The sequence below is a fragment of the Canis lupus genome, chromosome 38 (genome assembly GCF_011100685.1).
Source record: "Canis lupus familiaris isolate Mischka breed German Shepherd chromosome 38, alternate assembly UU_Cfam_GSD_1.0, whole genome shotgun sequence".
Lineage (NCBI taxonomy): Eukaryota > Metazoa > Chordata > Mammalia > Carnivora > Canidae > Canis > Canis lupus.
Window position 1 is genome coordinate 18,955,111 of NC_049259.1, and position 12,364 is coordinate 18,967,474.

A 12,364-nucleotide genomic window follows, 5' to 3' on the forward strand; every position below is an offset into this window, starting at 1 on the left:
TATATCTAACAAATTTCATATACTATCATTCCATTATTATTTAGTTCAATGTGTTTTCTACTTTTCTTGTGATTTATTTTTTGACCTATGAGTTATTAAGAAGTATTTTAATTTTAAAATATTTTGGGATTTTTTTTTGTTACCAATTTCTAATTCAATCCATTGTGGTAAAAATATACTCTAAGATTTCAATCTTTGAGATTTATTGAGACATTTATGGCTGAAAATATGATCTATATCTTTTTAATAATGTGTATTCTATGTTGGGCATAATTCTGTATAAATATCTATGAGGTGAAGGTAGTTGAAAGTGTCATTTGTATCTTCATAGTCTAACACATTTTTATCCAGTTGTCCTATCCATCATTGATAGTGAAGTATTAAGATCTCTAAGATTAATTTGTTTATTTCATTCTGTTAGGTCTTGCTTTATGTATTTTTAAGCGCTGTTATTATAGTCACATACAATTATAATTCTTTTGTCTTCTGATGAAATAGTCTTTATCATTAGTAAATGTTTCTCTTTTTTTTCTGGAAATACTTTTTCTTCTGAAATTTACTTTCCCTGATATTATACTTATGCCTACTGTTTGGTGTGTCTTTCCTAAAAATATAATTTTCTTTTTGATTTATATTTGAAGTGTATCTCTTTAGATAGTATAAACTTGGTTTTTAATTTGTATACAAACTGTTAGAGACTTTCCAAGGCCCTCAAATTGAAACATTAAATTCAGGACTTTGCTTATTGTATTCATGTCAATAAGTTTATCCTGGTCTAATATATTTTTTTAAAGATTTTATTTATTCATGAGAGACACAGAGAGAGACAGAGAGAGAGAGAGAGAGACAGAGACAGAGACACAGGCAGAGAGAGAAGCAGGCTCCATGCAGGGAGCCCGACATGGGACTCAATCCTGGGTCTCCAGGATCACGCTCTCCACTGAAGGTGGTGCTAAACTGCTGAGCCACCTGAGCTGCCCTGTCCTGGTCTAATATTATATCCCTTCCATTCTGACCCAAACTTTTAGGCTCCTTTCTTATACATATTGCCCCAGACTTTTTATTATTTAGTCCACAAATCTTGGGTTCCTTTTCTGTCTTAACTCTTAGTCACACTTTGAAATGACTCCTTGGGGACCTTATGGGACTTGAGTTTGGATATAGCTCAAAAGTTATACGTGGTTGTAGAGCTAGGTCTTTAGGAGGATCAGTGTTGCCCTGCAAGACAAGAGATGCCATCACAAGTTCTTCAGGGAAAGAAGGACAAATCTCCTCAGATAGGGCAGAACAGTATATCACCAGTAACAAAAACAAAAACAAACAAACAAAAAATCTTGCAGAATATGGAATTTCAAGGTCTGTGGCTTCATTTTAATTTATTCATATATCACCATTCCAAATTTTGGTGTCCAAATTCTTTCCAATTAATGCCCTAAATTTAACATAAGACATTCTATGAGCTTATAAATTCAACTTGCATTGTAATTCGGCTACGCACAAGATTATATTTTGGTTAAGTGTTCAGGTATCTCAGCCTGAAGCTGTAAGAGATGAGTTACTTTTGCTGTTTTACATAAAATAACCACAGATGTTCTGTGGTCACTTACCTGGATCTTGATCTGGAAATTCGAAGTTCTGGGCTCCTCATCTTCTTTCTTCATGTTCTCCAAACAACCTGATAGTCCATACACTCTTTATTTAAACTAAAATGCTCTATGGAGTAAGCTACTTGGTCACTCAAATCCTTGTCTTCTATGGGCACTTGATTCCAGGTGATGGCTTAAATAACTGTTCTGCTATTGCATGTCACAGACTACCAGTGTCCCATTTACCACTATTAGCAATAAGGTCATTAATGTCTTTAAACACAATCAAATCAGGGATTCCCATCCTTTAAATTCTGTTCATTTGGAAATAAATCTGGAATAAATAATCATGTGTTAGCCAGGGTTTAGTTAGGGAAGCAGAACAATTCTAAGTGTAATGGGATATAGCATTCACATAGAGATTACACCTTACACAATTATGGGAGGAGTTTAAGAAATGGAGATGTGGAATGGGACGTTAGAGGTCCCCAGAGGAGACACTGATGTATGTGGACAAGTAAGAACTTGCAAGGGAAACTAAGAAACCAAGCATGATAGATGGTCAGAGTGGGACTGTGTAGAGAGAAACTTGTGGAGGGGAAACTGGGAAGCCATTGCTTCTAAACTGACCTCTGGGGATCTGAGGCTAGGAGGCTGGAGGTGGGCTGGGCTGCTGTTGGTCCTCAGGGCTGACAGTCGGGCAGAAGAGCCGGGCATGGAGTGAAGGAGAGTGAGGACAAGCTGGAACTTGCTAGGCATCTCTTCTGCTTGTCATCGTATCAAGCTGTGAAGGACATCAGAGAGTAATGGCTTCTGCTTCACTTTCTACTCCCAAATGTCATGCTTGTTCTTATCCTAGCAACTGTAGTCTGGGATCATGCAGAAGAAGACTCTGGGTGATATAATTCTTGGTTTAGCCAGGCTAATGATAGAACAACCCAATGCACATTTATTTTCTCACCTCAAAATTATTTCTAAAACCAAAAAATTTCTAAACCCAATAAGAGTGATTATCAAACCCAGTGATGCAGGTCTTAGTAATGAATTTTAATGTGCTAAACAAAAACTTCTAGATGACTCTCAAGTATATGTGTGTGTGTGTATATATGTGTGTGTGTGTGTGTATACATATATACACACACAATGTATTGATGGATTATGTGTAATTTTACTTCTTGCTATTTATTCATGTATTTATATTGAACATGTATTATTTTTTAATCAGAAATCACAAATTAAAACCAACTGAAAAAGTCCTTTCTTTGACCTTTACTTGGAACTAAATGCTTAATGGCACGTGTGCATACAGTTGACATTAAATTTAAGCCTTCAAAACCTATGATCTGAAACTCCTAGCATTCTAGGCATTACCAGTTGAGTTCTTAATTTTGAATCTTAGTGAGTAGATCAATGACTCTTTTTCTGTACTTCTTCCTCTTCTCTACCTCCACCTTTCATTATGCTACAAAGAAAAAGCTTATTTTCATAGTTGCAACCCCTCCCCTCATCCCTTCATATTCTCCTTTACATAAGTGAAAATATTAACCTTCTCATTTAATGAAAATCATGGCCTCGAGGCTTTGGCACTGGGCAGAGGCACAGACTGCCTTGGGATTGGCTGCCCCTGGCTGGATCCATGTACTCTAAATCTCCACAAATCAGAGCAAAATGCCTGGCCTTGAGAAATGGTATTTAAATTTGGCTACTGGAAAAGAAGGGTAAAATCTAACAACTGTTTCTTGGTTTCATCTTTGGGTTGGAGGGTGGGGGTATGGGTTTCTCTGCCCCTTGGGGAACAAAGGAGCTGGGCTGGCACTTAATTTCATCATGGGAATCATCTACTATGACCATCCAGGGGCCTGTGCCCGCTAGTCCCATTCCTCTGACTATATTTAGTCCATTATGAATATGGAATAACCCTGAAGATGATTCACATCGACATTTCTCTGTCTAGCCTAATAACGTCAAAGTCATTAACAACAACGTAAGTTCACCCTGACAGTGTGGTTTGGAAACCTAGCCCTCCCCAATGCCCTCCTCTGCCGTCTTGATGTCCTGGACACAAGAACCCAGCATGCATGCCCTTCCACTCCCCAGTCACCACCCTGCTCCAGCAGGGGAGAAAAAAAAAAGTAAAGGCCATGGAGAGAAAAGAATGCTGTTGGCTATATGGACTGTGGATAAAATGTGGAGTCAGCTGGAGTCAGGCCATCATCACAGAGAAACAGTGAGAAGTGAGGGTAGAATGACAGTTAGTTGAGAGGTCTTTTCTCTTTCTTTCTGTCTCTGACTCTGTCTTTGCCTTTCATTCTCCCTACAACATCCCACCTGAGTTGCTGATACTCCATAATCCCACTGTTGCTCTCTCATTCTTGTTTCGGGTCAGGATTTTCCAACAGGGCACTTCTCTGCATATTACCTCATGTTACTCCACTGGAGTAACTAAGTAACTGGGTCCTCTGTTCTTTGTACTAATAGTATTCACCTAAATAAATATGTTTTCCTTACTAGCCTGTAAGCTCTGTGAAGGCAGGGACTCTGGTTTGCCCATCACCTTATAGGCCGGAGCAGTGAGCATCATATAGTGGTGTTAAAGAAATAGCACTTAAACAAATGAATAAAAGGAGAGGAGGAAGAAAGGTGGACAGGTGAGGTAGGGGTAGGGAGAGAGACAGAGAGAGAACTTGAGAATTGATTTCATTTTACAGGAGGAGAAACAGAGGTACTGAGCTGGTAAGCCATTTCATTCAGGCCTCTTGGCAAAGTCCATATGAGTTACTGCATTTTCATATTCTGGCTTTGGGGTTTCCATCCCCACCCTGAAATCTCTTGTTCCTCTAAAATTAATAGGAACTATGTTATGGGCTCCCCTGTGCATGCCTATTGCAGCTTGGCCTGTCTTTGGTCTGTGGCAGATCGTGGCAGTCAGGTGAACCCTAGGTAGTCAGGTGATCGAGTGCCAAGAATGAAACCCTGAAACCTTTTCCTCTATTTCTGCTGTGGACTGTTGTGGTGAGCAGTTTATGCAGCCTCTCTTCAGCTACCATCACAATGGAACTACATAGCATATTTCTTGTAACACAAGGCTAAAATGGGTCTCCTCTCTTCAGTTGTGTTGCTTGGGCTTTTGACAGAGAGAAGCCTGTCTACTCTCTGCACCTTTATCTACTTGTGCTAATTTTCCTGGCCCTTTCCTACATCACGCCCAACACTTGTTCTCTAAGAGTAAGAGTCTGTTCCTCAGCCTTCCTTGCAGGGACTGAGTAGCACTCTCTACCCCTTCCCCAGCATTAGTTTATCTTCCTAAACAAAGAGAAATGCCTCAAGAACATGAGATCAGTCGGTCCAAGGCTTACTTGCACTCTTTTGAGAGTATAGGCACAAGATTTTATCTGCAACCAAAGAAAAGATTTTGGGGAAAGACTCATGTAATTTCCTTCTTTCCTGCTCCCAGTGAGGACCTGAGAAGTTCCTTCTTAGTGTTCGGTGTTTAGGGGAAAAGAAACTTGCTGATACCTTCCTTCCACATCATAAAGGGAGAATGAAGAGGCAAATCATTTTGTCAACTAAACTTATTAGATATTCTGTTGCAAATTAAATGAACAAATTGGGCTATTCAACAAAAGTGTGTGAACACTTGAATAAAGGTATGATTTCTCCTAGGAACCACCATGAGATTATCATGGACGCATCATGTCAAGCCCCTTTTGGGAAACGATATTGCAGACAAAGTGGATGCCATAGACAGGGCGTACTTTCTTCTCACACATGCATCAAGCTCAGATGGAACAGCAAATACAATGAATCATGGAAATAAGATTGAAGATCTTAGACCTCAACAAGTCCTCAATTTCTTTAGTATCAATACTGTTTACTAAATATTTGTTTTTTTCCTGTGCCCGGTGCTCCACTCAAATTTTCAATTCAATTTTGTTATTGCTAAGGCATACTCACATGCAGTAATTGTTCTCATTTATGTGTACAGTTTGATGAGTTTGGACAAAGGTGTACAACCATGTAACTAGCACCACAATCACAATGCAGAACTTCAATGCTTTTTTGATATAATGGTACAGAATATTAACTTCAGCCTTCAGGGCCTGCCAATACCTTCCACCATGGTCCAGAGATAGAAATAAACTGGATATTTGAGATGAAAAATATTTGTTTGCTTGTTTGTATTTTTAATTGTGTTAAAATAGGTGTAAAATAACATTGATCATCTTAACCATTTTTTAACCACCAATTTTACCCTTTGCCAGCATCTAGGATGGACAGGGTTCTTTACTTTATAGAGATAACATGAATACACAGTTCAATACTATCAAGTATATTTCCATTGTTGTACAACCAATCCCCTGAACCTTTCCAGCGAGGGGAAGTAATTTTGAATAACCTTTACTTCAATTACTCTACTGAGTTGATTAGGCATTCTCTAAAGCCCAAATAAGCCAGATCATAAGGGAGATATTTTGGTGGTCAAGAATATGAACTTTGAAATTACATGACCCAGCTTCAAACCCAAGTCCCACCACTTAACATACTGTGTCATCTCTAAGACACCACCAACCATAAGGCACATCATTGTTATTTTAAATATTAAGAAGGAAGAAACGTCTCTAATCAAACTAGGAAGCGATGCCTTAATAATGGTTCTACATGACACATGACAATGGTCCTACCAGGGTCTTATTGTTTTGAAATTTCTTTTTTTCTTTTTCAAGGAATCTGACCATCCTTTACAGCGTGCTGCTTGGCATGTGATAATCAATCCTTTTGCACATATCTCAGGAATAAAGAGAAACAGCTTTAGCTATTTATGGGCATCTTCCTTTTTAGGTCTCGCAAAGGACTTGGTAGTTGTTTTGCTAGAAAATATGGAATTGTTGTCATTCCTTCAGCAATAAATATTTGCATCTCAAATATAAAATTTATGATCTGCTGCTCTATTGTCTTTTTGTGCACACAATAACTTTTAATTTTATTTCCAAGTCATAGAATACGCTTTTGAAAATATCTTAAGGAGCTGTTAGGCACAGTGCATGCAACTAGATGGAAGAGATAGCACTACAAACAGCTATGGCCAAGGTCACAACAGGCGCACACAATTGCAGTTATATTAAACTACTGCCTGGTTCCCAGCAATTGTGAGACATCATGGATTGTTAAAAGCCATCCTGATTTCAGAGATGGTAAATATGAAAAAATGTGCATATTATAATCTATGAAATACAATGCCGTCTGTGTCCTTGGGCAGGATATTTAACTTGCTTATGCCTCAGGCGACTGATCTATAAATGAGATTAATAATAGTACTTGCCCCATAGGGTACGTGTGAAAATTAAATGAAACATTTAGCACAGTAAGTGATGTACAATAAGCATCCAATAAATATTAACCACTGTTATTATTAATATATCATCTTAGTTGTAGCCAAGTATATCAGGTATCTATAGCTGCATAATAAATTACTCCCAACTTCGTGGCTTCAAATAATAAACATTTATTATCTCACAGTTTCTGTGAATCAGGAATTTCTAATGGCTTTAGCGGGGTGGGTCTGGCTCAGAGCACCTCACGTGGTCAGGAAGGCAATAGGGGCTATGGTCCTATGCAAGTTCGGCTGAGGTTGGAGAATCCACCTCCTAGGTGACGAGCTCACATGGCATTTGACTGGAGGCCTCAGTTCCCTCATCATTGTGTCTCTTCAAGGGTTCTTGAATGCCTTTCTGACATAGCAGCTGGTTTCTCCCAGAGCATGTGGTCCAAGAGAACAAAGAGGAAAGCACAGTGCATTTTATGACCTACTCACGGAGCCAGTACATCGTCACCTTCACTGTTCACATTCATTGGAAGCAAGTCACTAAGTCCAGCCCACACCCAAGGAGGAGAATTAAGTTCTACCTCTTAAAGGGAAGAATATTGAATGATTTGTAGACGTGCTTTAAAACCACCATACTGATGATTTTAGGTCAAAATAAGTATCATCAGCTCCTTCGTCTTCTCAGTTGTTGGTTTCCAATCATATTGGACAAGAAACAGATAGCACATTCAGCTTAGGATATGTGGAGAAGGGCCTTATTACAACGTATGGGCAGGTGTGTAGTTATGCAGAAACCTGACGTGGGCAGAGCAAAGCAGTTACCCCCATAGGCCTGAAGGATGAGGATGGGGAGTCTAACAGAACCCATGAGGAGAAAGTCATAGAGAGCAGGCTGTCTGGAAAGAAGGAGTGATCTGTGCTCAAGGTACATAGCCAGCTTGAAACAACTTCACAGGGAGAAGTCAGGGGAATAGACATCCTAATGTCACTCTCCTGCCACCCTTCAGATTCATGCTGGTAATGCTGAATTAGCTGAGGCCAGAGGCCTGTACAAGCCCTGTTGGATGTGCTACTTATAGATGAGATTGCTATAGGAGGAGGTGGGGTAGGGAAAGCTGGCACCTGGATCTGGGTAAGTAAACAGGTGACATTCAGCACAGTCTCTTCCCTTTCCCTCCTTAGCATCTCCAACAGAGGACTCAGTCCCATCAGCAACTTCATCAATGTGGGGAGATGCCCGATTAATCATACTCCCCCTGAAACTTAAAACATGAGCCACCACTGAGTTCTTTGTTTAAGTTTCTAAGATAAAAATGAGGAGAAGGAAAGTAGGTAAGTACCCTTAAGAAACTGTTACAATCTCTGCCTCTGTAGTATCATGAGGTCTAAGTTGGTATTCAGGGTTCAGAGCAACCTTCTTCCACTACCAATTTCTTATTCCCCCTGCTCTTTGCGAGCATCTAGGATGGACAGGGTTCTTTACTTTATAGGGATAATTAAACCTTAATTTCTTCAGAAATGGAGTTCTTTTTTTAAAAAAGATTTTTTATTTATTCACTTGAGAGAGAGAAAGCGAGTATGAGCAGGAGGGAGGGTCAGAAGCAGAGGGAGAAGAGACTTTCTGCTGAGCAGGGCACATAGGACTTGATCCCAGGATCCTGAGATCATGACCTGAGCTGAAAGCAGATGCTTAAGAGGCTGAGTCACTCAGGAGCCCCAGAAATGGAGTTCTTGATAGCCAAATCTTTACTTGGTTCCCCCAGATTTCCATTAAACAAGGGTTCTGGGGAAAGGCCTCTAAAAGCAATCCAGTAAATTCCTTTTGTTCTTGATCTGGTCTTTCTTGCTGCTTTCATACAGCAGTAACCAAATTTCTCTTGATAATTGAAATTAACTTCCCCACCCAGTGCAATGGTCTCCCCTTCTTTGCTTGTTGGTTTGGAGGTAAAGGGCACCAAAATGAGGCAGCAGGCAGATGTAACTTCTAATTCATCTGAAAGATAATTTGGTTCCTTGGTGGAAACTTTTCTCCACTGGGCACCAGAATCTCCAAAAACATGGCTGAGGTTCATAGGAACAAGAAGGGGTAACGCTTTCAGTAGATTATTAGATACAATAGTGATAGAGACCTCCCCCAGTTCCAGTTCTTGACTCCTGAACCCATGTATCCTGACTATGGAAGGTGATGTTGGTTTAAAGCAACATGACATCTGAAAAAGACTAGCCCAATCAAGTAGGGTGTTGTCTCTCAGCTGGGAGCATAACAGGACCTCCAGTAGGTCAGGTCACTGCTTTATCAAGCCACTGCCTCTACAAGTTGAGAAATTTGATAAAAACCACTGAATTCTATGATTGTAAAACATGTCATCATTTTATAAAATATATCTATTGCTCTTAGACACCAATGTGTGAGATACCATCATGATGGATGAGTCATTTTTAAGTTTACAAATAATGATACTGACCAAAACCCTTCAGGTAAGAAAAGCAAATATGTGTTTGTTTACTCCTGTGAAGACAAGGTGCTGCCTACTTTATAATAAGTGGAGTCCAGTGTAACCAACCTGTAAGCTGACAGGTTGCTTCAGGGAATAGAGCCACATAAAGGACTCAGCATGGATTTCTGCTGTTGCCATATTGGTCACTCATCCATGATAGTAGCTGGACTTGCTTTGCTGGAGAAAGGCCATGGTGTTAAGCCCAAAGGGAGTCTTCCTCCATGCTTCCAGAGCCACTTTGTACATGGATCCATTGTGTGAGCACTGGGGTGGCTGGAGACAGAGGCCAATTGTTATCTTCAATAGGTTGGTAGGAAAAAATAAAAAATTAAAATTAATAAATTAAAAAAAATAGGTTGGTAGGCCCATGTATTTATTGGGAGTCTCCTTAGCTGTGGATGCCCTCTAGTGGCATTTGTCTGTGTAATGTCATGATTCTCTATTCTCAGAGCTCCATTTCAATACTCCCTGTCATCAGTTTTCCAATTTTGTCCTTTCCAGATTCCTAATCAGCGGTCCAACTCTTTAGCCACTGTCCACGGATAGGATAATGTAACTCAGGATATCTTTCCTTCCATATAAAGTGTGTGATGGAATATATCTGCCCTGTTGTGGGATTTCCCTTATTACTGTCTTTCAAGGCCACCCTTGAATGTGAATATAGATAGTGTGGCATCTGCAGAATTTTGGCTGCTTACTGTGTAGATCTATTCATGAGCCACACCAGTGGTTTTTCTTCTCCTGTTAAATGGTTATGGGGAATACCACATGAGTAGAAATAGGCTGAGGAAGAGGCATTGACACACAGTGTGGACAGGTACCATAGTAATCTGGACTATCTCTTTGTGCAATTCACCTGTACCTTCTTGACCACTTTGGGCTCAATATTTCATATCCAACTTCCTTCTTACAACAAACTGATTCTGTGTATGTGTGATTTTGTGGTTCTGTAGATAACACCCAGTTCATTATGGGAAGTTCAGGTCACATAGTCATTTGGTAACCCATTGTCAGGTATTCAGTCTATACCAGTGGCAAGTCATAAGCTACTTTCAAATGCACAATAGTTGTGGACAGATCTGAACGTGGCTTTATTCAGGGGCTACATTGTGGTTTTCCTATTGGGCCTTTCAGAGGATCCATGCTGCATCTGTGTCTAACGTAGACACATAAATGGATCTTCTGGGTCTGAAGGCAGTTTGCATCATAGCTTTGATCTGTCACAGAGCCTTTCTTCTGGGATTTACTCAAAACTGATGGACTTAAGGATTACTTGGTAAATGGATCAGAATAGCATGCCAAGATATGTATATGTTGTGTCCCAAAACCAAAAGGCCACTGAGGCACTGTGCTTTGCCTTCCTCATAGGTGGTATAACAACTGGTCTGTCACTTTATAAAGAGTATACTGACATGCTCTGGACCACTACTGGATCCTGAGAAACTTCCTAATGTAGCAAGACTTTGAACTTTTGCAGGGTTTAACTCTCACCCTTTGACATGTATACATTTTACTAAAGCATCTAAGAAGTTTATTATTCCATGACTTCCCATTCTGAATAAATGAATAAATTAAATGACATCGATTCTGAACCATCATGTTGCGATGCTCTAAAGGATATCAGAACAGTTGGAGCCAGACAGTTGGAACTCTGAGCAAACACTGTAGAAGTATATTGCTAACACTGCCAAGTAAATGCAAACTGTGGCTGCTTATCCTTACCAATTGAAATGTAAAAAAAAAAAGCATTTGCCAAGTCAATAGCTGTGCATCTGATGTCAGGGATGGTGATTCATTTGCTCTAGTAAATATAGTTCCTCTAGAGTTGCAACTACGATTGTCATAACAACATAATTAAGTTTCCATTAATCTATTGCCACTCTTTCTCACCTATCTGGGTTTTGCAGTGGACACAGATGAAAGTTTATTGAGGATTTGGGAGGAATTTTCACCTCTGCATCTCCCAAGTCTTTGACAGAGATCCTATTCTCTGCTTTTTCCCTAAGTTGATGGTTTGGATTTTATTATTTTGGTAGATATAGAAAGAGGTCAGTTGCAAGGGCCTCTTCCTGGTCCTTCCTAACAGAAAAGCCTTACTTCAAGGGAAAGGAATAATATACAGGATCTGCTTTTTACCTAGTATGTCTATTTCTATTATACAGTCTGGGACCAGTGGAACAACTCCAGGTGAGTCTGCATGGGCCTATTGTAAGATGAGCTGGGCTAAGACTCCATCTATTATCTGATCTCTACTGTAATAAAAGATCTTAGGCCAAGACCCCATCCTCCCACAAGCCATGATGGTATTTTGAGTTTCTGAGGGTCAGTATTAGTTCAGAGCCAGAATCTAACAACCTCAGGAAATTGATTATTTCCCCTACTCCAGTGTACAGTTATACCCGTAAATGGCCTCAGACCCCTGTGATGAAGGCTTGTTGTGCGAGTTGTATGGTTTACAAGTTACATTGTACACCATATGGCTGTATTACAAAACTCAAAGGAATCTGGCTTCCTCATCAGTCAAGGGGCTCTGGGAACAGACTTCATTCTGGGAACTAGTTAAAGGGTTGGGAATCCCCATTATAGCAACTTGGGTTAGGTTTCTGCACATCAGACCTAAAACATTTTCTCTTATATATGTCAAGCAACCTTAGTAGACAGCTTATCTATATTACATCTAGGGACCTTGTGATGAATCATCATGGCACATTAAAACACTCTGATTATTATTTTGTCATTGTGGACTGTGATAGTAATTGCCCTCCTTGTCTCTGATAATTAAGTGATACCACCTGGCCTGTACCACTGCAAGGATCCCATTGGTGCCATTTAGATCAGGGAACCCAAATCTATTGCATTAACCCCTACTAGTTTCCCCAGCCTATAGAGGACAATCACAAGAGCCTGTAGCAGCGCTGGTGCCCTGTTCACCAATGCATTTCTTAATTCCTTTGTGA